A 16522-nucleotide genomic window follows, 5' to 3' on the forward strand; every position below is an offset into this window, starting at 1 on the left:
CTGGAGAGCCATGGCAAAGGCAGCAGCAGCAGCACAAAATCTCCCACCCTCACCAGTCTGGAGGTCTCATCTCTGTAGGTGAAGGGGTAATCCAGTCTCCATATTAGTTCAATATTTGGCTTTTCTCTTGAAACTGCCATCAGGGGTGCCAGTTAGTGCTAACCATGCAGTGCTTGTGTGTATTGTGTCCATTGTAAATAGAATTGTGATCATTAAAATATTTGGAACAGCAGTGGCCCAGACACCACTCACATGGAAACAACTTTTGGTAACTATGGATCTGGGCTGGACTTGAACTGACAATGTAGAGATGAGACTGGATAGTCCCATCAGCAAAGCCATGAGCCTTCCAATCTCCTCTGTTCTGTAAGGCTGTAAGCTTTTTGGGGTGGGACAGTCGTTTTGTTCTGTGTTTGTACATCTAGCATAGTGGGCTCCTGGGCTATGACTAGGCTCCTATACAAATAATAATAATTCTTTGCAATCCAGTTGCTCAGAATCTCAATCCTTTGTCTCAATACTTGATTCTCTTGGTTAAGGCTTCTATGACTTTTGAAATGTAAGTGCCTAAAACTAGACTCCTAAATAACCAACATAAGCACTGTCAAATCTCATGGACTGCAATGGGAATTGTGGGAATTGTGCCTCTCTGACTAGCAGGTCACTGTTATTTAAGTTTTTAAATAGAAATATAGATACTAAACTTCAGGCACCTTATGCTCAGAGCTCATACCAAGGGAATACAGCTCCAGGGTAAATGATTGATTTTTAGGCAATCAGATTCAAGCAAGAGAATTGAACAGAAAAGTCAAGGAAAGCTTAGTCCTTTTCTACACACAAAAATATAGTGCTGCTTCAATTGTACTGGCATTGTTAAAGTGGTACAACCCCACTAATCTAAACTCATTTTACCACTACAGCTATTTCCTGTACAGGAAGGGAAAGAACTAAGATATACCAGTATAAGACACCTTTGTACAAATACAGCTGTGTCCACATTAAGGGTTGTACTGGTATAACTATATTGGTAAAAAACAATTCACATCCTTAACCAACATAGTTATACCAGTTTGAAAACTGTGTGTAGACCAGGAATTAACAATTGGAAATGGCATACCAAATATTCAATTTTATATTCTGCTGCTTCGGTCTCAATATTGTTCCTTCTGTTCAGTGTGAGCTATAGAGTAGTAATTTTTACAGAAATGTCATCTAGCCTTCTCCACCCCTGACACTACATCAAAGTTGTTCAAAGTTCCCATCCTCCCACCACTCCACAGCCTTTCACATGTCTCAGTCATTTCTAATGAGGAATGAGGCAGGAACATATTGTCAGACCCAGCTTGTGCCTCCTGGTCTTAGAAAACATCTATTTTTCCACCCATATTCTTCTCCTTTGGCATTTTGAGTTGCTCAGTATGAGGCTTTGTTCTTGCTCCCCAAAGCACATTAATCCTAATAAATGTTTAAAATACCTTCACAACAGCCTGTACTTCATTGTAATTCTGGAGTTCTGCTATAACATACCATGGGCATTTTGATGTCAGGCTCCATTGCCTGCCTCCTTCCCTCCAAAAAGCCTTTTAGAGGAGAAAAATCCATAAATACTATTTCTATGTCCAGTGAAAAGTAATGACTTTGTAAGAAACGGATGTATAGGCTATTCCAAAGCTTTACCATCCAAAGAACATTTCAGACAATCACGTGGTTTTACCCCACAACAGATAACGCACAAAGCGCAATCCCTTGCTGAACCTCAGATTTTTAAAGTGGAATGGAGTGCCACAGGAGACCAAGATTCTGACAACAGCTTTCAGTATAGAGCTTTCCTGGAAAAACTTTGAAAAAATAGTCCAGAAAGGTTCCAGAATGGGAAGGATTTATAGTATTCCTCATGTCCCTATCAGATTGCAAAGTAGTAAATATTTGGTTTACAAACGAGTCTGTTGCAGAGAATGATTAACTGTTGGTTTCAATTTACAATGACTTCCATTTATATAACACCTCATAAAGATCTTCTTACAGACCAGGCACAGCACAGGAAGCAGCAACACAAGATCCCACACACCACTCTGCCTCTACCTCTACTCCAGCCTGAAAGAAATGGCCTCTAGGAGATTAATGGTGTGTCTGCTGAGGACTTTATGGTCGTGGTTTGTGGGACATGCTAGGAACAGACTGGAGGTCATTAATTTTTTTCACATAGGCTGCTAAATAGCTGGATGATAACAATTTTCAATCACTACTTATCTGGGCTGGATTTAAGCAGGGAGAGTAGAAATATATTTTGTTACTAATCCTCTGGGCTATCCACTCCTGGAACTGTCAAGATTAAGTAAAATTGGATTTGATTTTGAGCATTCTCCCAATGGTTTTGTTGGTATCAGCAGAGATGGGGGATTTGTTTTTCTTCCTAGCAACTTACAATATTCTAGCTCTGTTACCAAAGGAAATTTTAGTAGTGGGTATGTTAATTATACGTAGAAATGCAAATTACATTACAACAGAAATGAGTGTGACCACAAACTATGATCTCTATGGGAAAAATGATTCTTAACAGTCTAATATACAACAAGGTGACAAAGAAATTAACTAGTTGAAAAGCTTCTGGAGATGCTGTCAGAAGGCTCATTTTAGGCTGCCTATAATACCCACAGCATAGCTGTGGATAAAGAGTTGCCTGCAGGGTCTGCTCGGACTGAATTCAGCAGCCCCTTAGCTCAATTCAGTTTGAATATTTCATTGGGAATTTTTATTACTTTATGAGAAACTTCTACTAACCCTTTAGTTGGGTTTAAGGATGTGGTCTATTTATACCCCCTCCCTCCAAGTGACCTTATATATATAAACAGGTTTAAAGAATTTCTTCCAACTTGTCATGGGGACCCATCTAGGTAAAGGCTCACACCTTACTTGAGAGAGAAAGGTGAGAACTCTGTCATGGCAACAATATAACCAGCACTACATCTTCTCCTAAGGAGAGGCAGGGGGTCTGCTTTACCTCTTTATTATGACTGACAAGAGGCGGAGCTACAAGGAAAGCACCTGTGTTCCACCCTTAGCTAACTTTAGGGCTATAGGAAAGGGTCACTAGAGGCTGGTGTATCTGTCTCAGTCTACATGGATGTTGGATGGAGAGTCTTTTCTGGTCTTGAGAAGTTAAGAGCAACCCACCAGACTACACCGTGCTATGTAAGTCCTGTAGATGTAGATCTGCATGAATAAAATTTACTCAGCCTTCACTTGAGAGCTGTTTGATAACCTCATGTCTCTGTTCCCACTCCTCTTCCACCTGGGGCATCGCCATTGTCACAGAATACATAAATAAATATAGCTATTAGTGAAGTGAAGCAACTGGGGGACCTAGTACAGCTGTAGCAGGCAACAGGGATATTCAAGGAAGCCACAGACAGCTGGTGGGACATTTTAGATCCAATTTTATTAAAGAAAAAAAGCATAAAAGGAAGATGATTTTTAATTTGTAACTGGGGCAAAGCAGATTGGGTTAAAGATGGCTTCATAGGGAAAAGAAGATCTTATGAACTGATTTCACTCAAGATCAGCTAGCAAGCTCACAACAGAGCTGAGACTAGAACCTAGGTTTTTCGAGTCCCCTTGCAGCACTTGATGCAGGGGGCCATAGCTGCCTCCGCTACAACCTATTCAGGGCTGGGTCCTAGAGTCCAATTCATACTGCTGACCCCTTGATCCTTCAGTATGCCTTCACATGATCATAAATGCCCAGTCATACAGATGTGATTGCAGGATTGGGGTCTATAATTGTACATTAAAGTATATCTCTACCTGTGTGACAAAGAGTTAAAGAGAAAAAAATGTAATGTTCTAATTTATTTTCCTGTGTGGATATGTTTTTTTTTTACTTTTTGCATTTCACTCAGCTTAGACAGTCAAATGAGACAGGTCATTTTCACTTTGATATATAAACATTTTCTCTTTCTAGTTTTCCTAATGTCACCTATTGTCATTGTTTTTGTGTTGCAAGCACTCCCTTGCAGTATTGAGGTAACCAAAAACAAAAGTTTTAAATTGAAATGAAAAAAAGATCATTAAAAGATTTTTAATTAGAGATTTTGAATTTTGAAAGGTTGATGCAATTTTAATTTAGGAATTTAAAAATTGGAAAAAAGTGACTAAGCTTTCTAAACAATTTTTTTCTTACTAGAGTACAGGATGAAATTATCTGAAATTTTGACAAATATTCAAAATTTGAAAAAGCCATAAAAATAATTTGAAAAAATATTCATTTACTCCCACACATACGCACTTTTTTTTGAGCAATTCTGTTTGAAATGGGTTTTGTAAAATAATGTTAAAAATACCTACATTTTGAGACTAAGTTACATGAGAGGTTGTGAAAGAGAGAGTCAAGGATGACACTTCTGAGGCTGAAAACATGGGAAATGGGGAAAAGGGTGGAATTGTCAAAGGTATTATAGAAGAAGGGGCAGTGGACAAAGATTAGCAAGATAGATAGGCACCCCAGTTCTGGAAAAACTGAGGTCTCCTATACGCTTAAATGTTAACTGGGCATAGCGACTACTGTCAGAGGTGTGAAAAATGTAGTTAACTATAGTTAAAATGACCTAACCGCCAGTGTAGACATGGCTTGGTTGATGGAAGAATTCTTCCATCAACCTAGCTACTGCTGCTTGCGGAGATAGATTACCTACATGGACAGAAAAAAACCCTCCATTGTTGTAGGAAGTGTCCACTCCAACAGGTACAGGAAAAGAAGGTTGGAGCCACCAAAGCAGACACTAAAGGAGCATTCAGCAGGGCAGGAGGAGGTGGAAGAGTGCAGAAAGTCACTGGAGTTAAAAGAGGGATGGAAGTGGAGGAAAAAATGGTTAACAGTGTCAAAGGCCGTAAACTCTTTGAACTATCTAGAAGGCTGTCCTAGTGACCTTGACCAGTGCTGTTTCAGTAGTTTGGAATGGGGAGGGCAGAAACCAGGGGAACAAGCAGAGGGTTGGAAGAAAAGAACCTTAAACCCTGATGCTCCAATCACTTACACACTTGCTTAAGGATACATGTATTTGCAGGATTAGAGCCCAGACAGCAGGAGTACATACGCATGTATGTGTCCAAAGTGCTGAAAGAAGGGACACTTCGATTCTCATGATGCAAGAACTACTTTACAAGAACATTGTCTGTGATTTAATTATAGAAAAGCTGCAACTTTCTGTGCATCTACCTCAACATTCTTGCATCCTCATTTCTTTCTCCTCCTCATTCTCTTTTCCCTCAGGGACTGAGCTTCAGATATTTAAAAGCTATAAATATAATAATTATCCAATCATAGGACACAGTAAATTGTACTTTCTTTTTAATTTTGGCTCTCTCTAGAAACAAACCCACAGTATGTATGGTTATTATAGCCCCCAGGTGAGTTTTTTTCCTTCAAAGTCACTGCCACAAGCTGGCCAGTTCATAGGTGAAATGTTAACACTCATATAACACAAAACAGTATCAACCTTTTTAAAAAAACAATAAAAGGAAATAATTTGGCAAGAGAATGTTGTCTAATCACTTTTGTATTGTTTAAAAGAGATAACATCTGCCGAAAAGGGTTTCACGTTAGCACGTGTACACACACACACACACACACACACACACACACACACACACACACACACACACACAGTTCCCTAAAGATTTTATGAAGGACTTAAATGCCCTTTGGCAAAATGATTTATAACAGAAGCAGGTGCTGCCATAGATTAATACATCAAAGAGGTATTTGTAGATACAATCCCTCCTGCTCTATCCTAAGCAACACATTAAATGTAAAAAATTCATTTATTCTACTAGCTGCTCTCTCCTGTCATGGGCCTGCTGATTTCAATGGAATTACTTACATGCTTAAAGTGAAGTTGTAGCCATGTGGGTCCCAGGATATTAGAAAGTCAAGATGGGTGAAGTAAATATCTTTTATCGGACCAATATCTATTGGTAAGGTAAGAAAGTTTGTCTCTCGCCCACCTTGTCTTTCTATGCTTAAAGTGAGATGTGTTTCAGTAGCTTGTTGAACTGGGGGGATGGAGCCTCCCAGGGACACTAGGTTGGTTTCTGCAGAGGGTTTCAATGCATCTGGTCCTGGGGGAGATGTTGTTTTGCGCTATTGTAAAGCCTACACTATAATATGGTAACATGTGCCTTGTAAGTGTTTGAAATCATAAATAATTTAAATCAGAAGAAAACACTCCAGCATTGTAAATTAATGGTCCCAAACATTTCACACTGATATTATTGCAGTGTGTTGGACCATTACAGTAGAATGCTGGAATATTTTATGCTCATTCACTCCTTGGTCTCACTGCAGAGCTAGCAAGCAAGGATACTAATTGGTGCCACCAGTGATGGTGGTTTTTGAGATGTGGGTGTCCATTTGCTGGGAACTGGACTAAAAATCACAAAATTCATTTCACATACATACAATACTGAAAAGCCATTGCTGATGATAATGTGAAGTCACTATTGATTAGGGTCAAACATACTGATCTGTTGGTGAAAAAATGTATGGGCCAAGTTCACATCTGGTGTAAGCTGAATTTGGCTCCACCTGTTGAACTGAAAAATGCTAGTGGGTTCCAGCAGGTGAGTCTTGGATCTAAAGCCTGATCCAGAGCTTAGAAGATTGTTGTTGTCAGAGGGCTTTGGATCAGACCCGTTGCCTGCAAAACAGTCTGTCCTATTGCTTTTGTCCCCTACATGTATCTTTCCCTCTTGACTGGCAGCACGCTTCCATGAGGTACCCTGTTTTCCATTCTGTCTCTCTACCCTCTTTCTTCCCCCTTTTGCATGCACAACACCTGCTTCCATTCCTGGCTTCCCTTATACATAGCCAGACAGGGCTCATATAATATATATATTTACAACAATGAATCCTTTATAGGAATATATCTAAAAACAACAACAACCAGACAGAGGCTGTTGATTTTCTGTGCCCTAAAGAAAAGCCCTTGTGATCACAATGAAGTCCCAGACCTTTTCTGAAGGACTCCACAATAGCAGCGGTGGCTCATACATGCAAAGGGGATGGCTTTTATTGGCTCTCCCTCTGAGATCCCATTTTTTGCCACTGATGCCTTCCATCTCCTCCTCCCCCCCACCTTTACATTTATTTCACATATCACCCTTCGCCCCCCACCCCCAAAACATCCCCCTCACTCTTTCTTTTTCCTTTCACAAATCAAGAAAGAGAGGGGAAGGAAGGGGGGGAAAGCAGGGAGGCGAGGAGACACTCTTTGGAGGAGGAGGAGGAGGAGAAGAGTTTGAAAGAGTTCAGAGCAAGCTGAGGAATAATAGAAGCAGGTCAGCATACTCACTGTGCCAGGCTCTTATCCATCTAAATGAAGGGAAAATCCTGACTTGTGTCCCAGCTGGGAGAAGTTTTGTTGTGTTTTGTTTTTTGTTGTCATCACCATCCCCCACTCCCAATTCTCTTTTTCAAGATGGATCAAAGTGCCCCCCTAGTCACTCCCCTACCCTTTTTTACAGCTCCCTTTCCCCCTTTAGCATAGCACAATGCAGCCTTTTTTGGAAGCCATTGTTGTGGCCTTTTGCACTTCATTATCCTCATTGTGGGTTCCCCATTATTCCATCCTGCCTCTGGTAAATAAACTCTATAGTGAAAGGCAGGGAGAATGGGAAGGGGAGGGGAGAGGCGGGGATGCTGGGAGGAGAAGGGTGGAAGATTTGCCTTTTTTTTGCCCCCACCTGTCATTTAGGCAAACAGCAATAGAAAGTGAGGGACAAATACACATGAGAAGGGAAGAGAGGAAGGGAAGTACAAGGAGGACCAGTCCAGGACATAATAACAAAGCTCTGTGTGTGTGTGTGGTGTGTGTGTGTGTGTGTGTGTGTGTGTGTGTGTGTGTGTGTGTGTGTGTGTGTGTGTGTGTTTGCAAACATGCCCTGTGCTGTGGCTACCTGCAATCTCAGCTACAGGCGGTGGAGCACTTTCCAATGGTCTTAGGGCAACCATTTCCTGGCAAGGGGTCAGGACCAACTTGGGAACCATAATAAATTGAAAGCACTCACCATAGAACAGAGCTTGCTTTGGCAGCACACATACTAAAATTGGAATGGTACAAAGAAGATTAGCACGGCCCCTGCGCAAGGATGACACACAAAATTAGTGAAGTGCTCCCTATTTAGGGGGAGGGATAGCTCAGCAGTTTGAGCAGTGCCCTGCAAAACCCAGGTTTGTAAGCCCAATCCTTGGGGGTGCTATTTAGGGATCAGGGACAGTATTTGATCCTGCTGTGAAGGCAGGGGACTAGACTCAACTCAATGACCTTTCAAGGTCCCCTCCAGTTCTATGACATAGGTATATCTCCATACTTAAAAAACAAACACAACTGTTCCACATCTCAGTTTAGGCACATTAGCCCAGATTTTCAACAGCTCCCATTTAGGCCACCTAGATAAGTGGCCACATTTTCAAATGTACTCAGTACTTGCAGGTCCCCATGGGAACAGTGGGAGATGCAGGCTGCTGCTGTGTTTTGCAAATTTGGCCCCAAAACAAAGCCCAACTTTGTTTATTGTAAATGCTGGCAGAAGCCTTCTCCTTAGGGTGACAATCATGTAGGTGCAAAACCAATGCTTGTTAACTAAGTTGTCACAAACATCTATGGACCATGACTAGAGTCTCCTATAGCCTAAAGTAGCAAAGCATTCAGCAGCTGTTTGAGCAGGTGATTGCAGACTGGGTGGACATTTGTTGGGCTGCCTACAGCAGCAAGACACCTTGAGTTGTCCCTGTAATGTTCTTGTGCCTCTTTGTTCCCTTCTATTTTCTCTCTGTTCCTTGTGCCTCTTTGCTCACTTTCATTTTATCTCTCTGTTCATTGATTCCCTCTAATTCCTGTCTGTCTCTCTTTCTGGTCTCTGTTTACTTCTTTTGCAGATCCCCGTCGCACCTGCAGTAGAACCCTGGGCCATATTTCTACCTCCCAGTGCTTTGCCCACGGCCAGTGCTGCTCTAAGAAAGACGACAATGGATCCTACTTCATTTCCCATGCAGCAGGTGCTGTGGGAGAGGCGTTCCATGGAGGAACACAGCACTACTTTACTACTCAACAGTTCCAGCGCAAGAGCTTTAGCTGCCTCTGAAACATGCTGTCCTCCCAGGGCTCTGCCGTTACTCCGGTAATAAACAGTCACTAACTGCTTTGCTGCCCTAGGCAACCCCCTATCCATAGGCGGCTGGTGCCAATTGCCTGCAGATATCCATTTGGACAGAAGGGAGGTCAACTCAAATGCCAAGTTCAGTTACACAACTATAAACACAATAACAAAATGTACCTACTTTGGAATTGTTCTCACTAGTTGTGTTATTTTTTATCCCAAATAGGGTCTGAACTACAGTCATGGACACAATCCCTATATATAGTTTTAAGAAAGCATTTTGGGATCTTTAGAGATGACAGGTGTTATTTAAATATAATATTATTTATATTGGGCGTACAGAGACACATATGAGTTTCTTCTTATTTCAGTGACATTATTAACCTGACTATTTATACAACTGAATTCATATCTAAAAACGAGGGCTTTACATGAAATAAATGTTACAACTTCAAGACCTCATCCAAGACCTCATGAATGACTCTTCTCCAGGGTAGGAAAAAACACCAAAATCTCCAACAGAAGAATAGTGACATATACATTTTGCGCTAGTTTTTCTTAATGGCACATAAACAAACACATTGGTTCAGTTTCTCACTTGATGGTACATTGGAATACCTCCAATATTGCTCTTTTGATTTATGCTAGCTGAGGAGCTGGACCAGTTTTTTTTTCCAGAAATATATCTGTTCTTTGTTATTATTATCTATATAGGAAATATTCCTCTCCTGAAGGAGTTTATAATCCCATTTTGGGTGCCCAAGGGATACAGAATCAGAACCGAATTTAGGCACTTATAATCAAAATTGAATTTAGACGCACAAAATTCCCTCTCCACAGACAGCCCTGGTTACACAATAACCCTGGCTCTCTTTCTAAGAGGAGTGAAATAGCAGGATTTTGAAAGACCTTGTTGGTTCATGTTTGCATATAAATGCTGATTTTATCTTTTCTGTATACAAAGTAAACACAAAACTGTTTTAGGATAATGTTACAGGTGAAACATGCATCCAGAATGGCAAAACAATCTTTACTTAAGCTGATTCGGTGCCCAAGAACCGTGCCTTAGTCCTTTCTATACAGTGGCTGCCCTGCTCAGGGAGCCCTAACTGTTCCCATCCCTATTGATTTACTTCAACATACAAATATCAAAAGGCAGGAACAATATCCAAAGGTACACGGAAAGCAGTGCTGAAAAGATGACCTCTTTATAAGGCAATCTGATCTGGTCAAGACAGGTTCCAGTCTAAGAAGGATTTACCTGATTCTTATACCAAGCATGTATAAAAACTAGTTTCAAAGCATATAAAAGACCCCATGTTGGCCCCTGATCTAGCAAAGTGTGCTGGGTGCCACCCTCTTCCACTGGCTTCCATGGGAATAGAGGCCACTCAGTATATTTCAGGAAGCAGTCAGTCCATCACAGGATCAGGCCATTTAATCACACTAATGTGCACTGGATCCAAAGCCCATTGAATCAGTGGGAGTCTTTCTACTGATCAGTTCCTAAGTGAACACACACACACACACACACACACACACACACACACACACACACACACACACACACACACACACCCACCCCGCACTGGAACCCACTTAAACAAATACTAGGCAGAGAAACACAAGCTTGTTGCAAGAATATAGGATTCACTCCACTGAGGGAAAGCAAACTGTACCCGTTATATATATTTACAGTATTGACTACTGGAAAAATATTGGAAAATCAATCTAAAACAGGAGATTTTAATAATTAATTTAGACTTTTTCCTAATAAGGGATGTCACAGCAGCTTCCTCTTAAAAGGATAACGTGGTTGGCAATGACAAAATAATAGCTTGTTGCTGTAATCCATTTACTACTGGGCAGAACTGCCATGAAATAATCCCCATTACAAGTGGCCTTAACCGACTGAAAGGGCATAGAGAGTGAACCATCCTTCTGCTCTAGAGCTGGTGTCTGCAAATCGTAGGGACCTGATCCAAAATCCTTTGAATCCCACATTTCCAGAGATTTCAAAGAGCTTTGGATCAAGCCCATAATGAGACATTCTGAATGGTTGTCCAAAGGCACCTTGCTTTATTGCTGCCTGGTGCTATACCTGTTCTGTGGATAAATGGGGGACTTCAGTCTCCACGGGTGTCAATCCCGCACCTCTCACAAGCACTAAATTTCCTTAGTAAAAGAGGGAAAATTGTTCCACAACTGCATTGCCATGTCTTTCCCTCTGGCGGTCATATTAAACTCAAATCCCATTACGTTGACAGCAGAGCTGTAAGACCTGGAAGCGGAACACAATCATCTTATGTGCAACAATTTGAAAAGCAAAGCTTCAGGATATTAGCTCTTTTAAATTAAACCTCTCTTCTCATTGCATTGTGAAAAACATTTAGCAAAAGGACCAAGATCTGCTCAAGAGGACTGTTAGTGCACAGAACTCAGAGTCTAGTACTTTGAGTTTAGGGAAAGAAGGGTCATGAGAAATGGTTGCCAGTCGAGGTGGCATTAAAAGCCATAGGTCAGAGCCTTGGACTACAGTCTGGCTGATTGTTCAAGCTGCTTTAAATAGCTGGAAAGCTCCCCTAAGCAGGCAGCTAAAGATCCCCCTTGATCAGGGAAATCTCTGAATGGTGTAAAGCTGGTGTGGCCGACTTTATGCGACCCGTTCCTGCTCCATGGCCAAGGGAACCCTGAGGTTAATGGGACTTATATCTATGCTGAATAGTGAGTGATGGCTGAAGTGGGCCTGGAAGGGGGATACTAAGGAGCGGGGAAGGTTGGGGGAGGGGGCAGTAGGGGGTGGAAAGCTTGATAGTGGATTTTTTTCAAGTGTTCTTGAGACAAAGTAGAGCGTTGCACATGATACAAAGTCAAACACAATGGACCAAATCAATCCCTTGTGCAACTCTGCTGATGCTTATATAGGTTGCATAAGGGATGAATTAGACCCATTATATTAAAAACACTACATCTGATTCTCCCTTTCCTTTGGGCCAGATTCCCAGTTAATGTAAATTGGTGTACTTCCACTGACTTCATTGAATTCCCATTTGCACCAGCTGGGATTCTGGCCTTTACACTGGTGTTACACCAGTGTAACTATTGACAGCAGTGGAGTCACTTCTGATTTACAGAGGGGTAAGTGGAAGGAACATCAGGATTCATATAAAATTCAGTGGACCTGAACAACTTGAAAACCAGTGAACCTGAGAAATTTGCACTGGTGTAACTACGTTAACATTGCTACCCTGGTGCAAAATACAAACCTCTGATGCAGATGAGTCCCCACAATGTAAAGAATGGTTTGCTTCTGAAACATACCAAATTACATTACTTCTAGGGTAAACTCTGTTTTACATTGGTTCACCTATTTGCCTCTGGGGTTTGCAGTGGAGTAATAACACTATGGTTAGCGGCAGCTCCAGGCACCAGCGCTTCAAGAGCGTGCCTGGGGTGGCAAGTTGTGGGGGGGGGGAGTGCCATGCTGGTCCCTGTGAGGGCGGCAGTCATGCAGCCTTTGGTGGCTTGCCTGTGGGAGGTCTGCCGGTCCCGCAGATTCGGCGGCAATTCAGCGGTGGGTACGCTGCCGAATCTGCAGGACTGGGGACCTCCTGCAGGTGTGCTGTCGAAGTCAGCTGTCCTGCTGTGCTTGGGTCAGCAAAAAAGCTAGACCCACCCCTGACTATGGTAGCTACCCTAGTGCAGATTTCTCAAGTGCAGATAGGGCCTTATGTCCTCAGAAATCTCAGGGCTGGGCCAGAATATGGGAAAAGTGGATTAAATTATCAGGAAAGAGATAAAATACACATGCTTGTATTCCAATTTCCACATTGACCCACTAGCCACCCAGACACATCACCTGACCTCACTTGGGTGGCTTTTATTGCCCTCATTGTTCCTATAAAAACTCAAGTGGATTTAATTCAACACACTAAATGGGAACTCTCTTAATTGCCTTCATGCTGAAAGACAAAAACCAAAACAAAATCACTACCACTACAACCGAATATCCCACACAGCCATAGCCCCAGATTTAAAATCCACATGATCTTCGTATGTATATAGTGGATTTCCAAATGCAAGATAAGGCTGCTTCTATTTGCCTATCCATCTGTCCTTTGCATTGAAGGCAATCACGTATATGGCATCAGAAATGAAGGAATATATTAATTAATAACACAAAAAAGAAAAAAGAAAAGAAAAGAAAGAAAATGCCCTATGAAAAATATACTACTCAGCATCTCTCAGAGTTTCCAGCAGAGCGCAGTTGTGGTAGCCACGTGTCTCTTTGTCAGCTAAGGTTCAGACTTGCTTCTGATTGGGTCCTGGCTCGCGTCCCAGAACCTTCGCTCTGTTCCCTCAGGCCCCCTGGTGCTTCTGAGTTACCTCCAGCTGCTTTGGTCAGTGATTAATGGTGACCATCAATCAACCATTCCTGAAACAAATGCAATAGGCAGTTTGCGATAAACCTTTAAAAGCCTTGCTCCCCCTGCCTTTCCCCTTTTAAAACCTCATGCTGAGATTATTGCATGAAATAAACCAGGATTCATTCAGGGTGTCTGGAGAACAGGTCTCCTGTTCTTTTCATATTGAAATGGGGAGGTATCAATAGCTCCTTTGAAGTTGGTTCCACAAGGCAAAAATATTGTCTTTGGATAATGTGGAAGAGAACCAATAACGGCACAGTTTGAGTTACAGAGAATTGTGTTCTCATAAGGAACCTTATTAACCTGCTTAAAAGTCCCTGCATAGAATAGGGAATTTGTTATAACTGAAAATAGCAGGTGTAAATTCTTCATAGGACTATTAAAGTCTTCAGTGTTTCATTGAACTATGATAATTATTTGTGTTACAGTAGAGCTTGGGGACCCCAATTGTGGTAGACACTGTACAAACAGAGTAATGGATGGTTCTTGCCCTGAAGAGCTTATGGGGATCATGATGATGACTTATTAATTGTATTACAATCCTGCCTAGAGGTCTTAACCAACATTGGGCCCCCACTGTACTAATAACCATGAAATATCAGGGAGATAGAAAGAAGATCTATCTCAGAATTTCTTTCACTGGTTTTGGATCTGTTTGAGCATAAGGATAGTGGAGCAGAGATGGCTGAGTAGAAATCATTGGGTCATTATTCATTTAGGGCCTGCTGAGATTTTACATTGGAATTCATACTGGTGTAGTTATTTGGGCTATGTTGCACTCGCACCAGTGGTGAAAGTAACTTAAATTTCTTACTGGTACAGTCATATCACAACTCACATCCACTCCTACACACTTAACTTCATGGATCTCTTTGCATGACTTTGATATAGAAATTAAAGCTACTACTACCAATAGTGTCTCTAGAATAAAATTTTAATACTGGAATAAAAGCCTGAACTCATTGTCACATTTCTCTCCTCTCCTCCAATGCAAGGGATCCCCCATGGAGAGAAGACCATATAGGTGGGAGGGGGAGAAAATCTATGTACGAACCAGACTCAGGAAATGCAGCAGGCAGAGAGAAGGGGAGGGAGCCTCAGCCAACCCCACCGAGCTCTGCAGGTGCAAAACAAAAGTCCCCGCAGGCTCTGACACTGGTTAGCACAACGTGTGATCTTGCACCAGTCCTCCCCTCCCCAGCTTGTGGCAGGGAGGAGGGGGACTGGCCGGTGGAGAAGCCCAGCACTGCCAGGAAAACTTCCAGCCTCAGCAGCTGCTGCTGTGCCAGTCTGCAGGAGTGAGCCGTGCACAGGGGCTGCCCGGGAGAGAGGGGAGGAGATGAAGGTTCGGGGGCAGCAGCAACACACACAGCGATGGAGGGTGGCGGGTAGGGGCTTCAGTTCTAAGGGGAACCCACAGCAAAGCGCTCCAGCCCCTTTCCAGTGGCTCTGTCCTGGAGCATGGAAGGTGTGAGCAGGGGCATCCATGGGAGGGACTGGAGCAACCTTATAGAAACTTCCACGTTTGTCCATATAGCTGATCTCGCTGCTCTCCCTGTTGTCGTGCCATGCCTTGAGATGAATGTACTGCATGTCAGCCCTTTCCAAGCCACAATTTCACATATGGCATGAGATTCCACTGAGTATAAGGAGGTCCCACATATGAAATAAATAGCAAGTCCACTACATGACAAGTGGTAAGTGCGGTCCATTTCACCGTAGTGATGTTGTTCATCGATCTGAATCCCCTTTCACAGTCAGCGTTGTTTGCAGCAAGGGTGTCCACTACAGGGACGAGTTTTTTAAGTTTTCCAGGAACTTTTTTTCCTCCAGAAGCCTTGAATTCCACAAATCCCAAGTGTGTTTCCTGTTGATTGATTCTCAATTGATCAGCCAATGCTCTTATTTCCTTTTCTCCAAAGTGGAGATTCTCTGGATTCTCTTGCCATTTTTCAGGATTCAAAACCGACAAATTGTTAATTAAGTTCTTATAATCAGAATCCCTTTCTTCTTGCATGCTTTGATCAGCTTTGTTTGAGGCAGTTGCGAATAGTTTTGTCCTCATGTTGTCAACGACTGCTTGAAGGAATTGAGATGAGTTGATTCTGGGGCTTTTTCCAGCACTGTTGAGTTTGCTGTTTTTGAACATCTTGGATTGTTCAGCCTTCTGACTTGTTCAGAGGGAACTCCTGGGTCTGTTTTTAGATTTTCAATTCTCTTGATGTATATTTTCATTAGGTTGTATGCTTTTGGAATGGTCATGTCTTGTTCTTGTAACATCTCAGACAAGTTCTTCAGTTCTGTCAGCACATCCAGAATTAAAGACAGGTTTCTGATAAAATCTGCAGAACGTAGTTTTGAGTGCAGTTCTTGAAATTAAAGACATTCGCATCCAACTTTTGACCGGTCTTGTGAGGCCATCTCAAAGTGTTTTGCCAAAGCAGGGTATATTTGCCAGACTGCACTGATGGCTGTCCATGCTGACCCCACCCACCTGAAATTGAACACTTTGCCGACTTTTTGAAGTACAATGTGTAATTCATTGGCATGAGCACTCAGTTCACGAGAGTTTTTTGGTGATTGATAGTACAAGGAATATAACGCATCCAAAACGGACTTAAAGTAATTTGTACCTCCGGTGACTTCTAAAGCTTCATCATCATTAAGTTCCAGTTTATGGTGGAGGCAATGTCATAATATCATGTTAGGAAAGTCCATTTGTAGTAATTTTCCAACACCAGCTTTGAATCCTAACATCACATTTGCGCCGTCACTACAAAAGCTGATCAACACTTCCAATAATAGTTCTTTAGTGAACCCACAATACAGCAAGCATTTTAAAATTTCCCCTTTAATGGTTGCTGCTCTTGTGCTTTGCAGCTCAATTGAATCCAGAGGAAACGTATGTGGCCTCATAATTCCATCTGTAGTGGCTTTCA

The 16522-nt window shown here is 42.1% G+C and overlaps 1 non-coding gene across 1 annotated transcript; it reads left to right on the forward strand.

The window, feature by feature from the left end:
* Positions 1 to 8077: 8077 nt before the first annotated feature.
* On the forward strand, positions 8078 to 8181 carry LOC115651764. Its single transcript, XR_004000433.1, has one exon. It is a non-coding gene; the product is annotated as a U6 spliceosomal RNA (small nuclear RNA).
* Positions 8182 to 16522: the final 8341 nt, after the last annotated feature.

Source organism: Gopherus evgoodei, chromosome 4 (assembly GCF_007399415.2).
Source record: "Gopherus evgoodei ecotype Sinaloan lineage chromosome 4, rGopEvg1_v1.p, whole genome shotgun sequence".
Lineage (NCBI taxonomy): Eukaryota > Metazoa > Chordata > Testudines > Testudinidae > Gopherus > Gopherus evgoodei.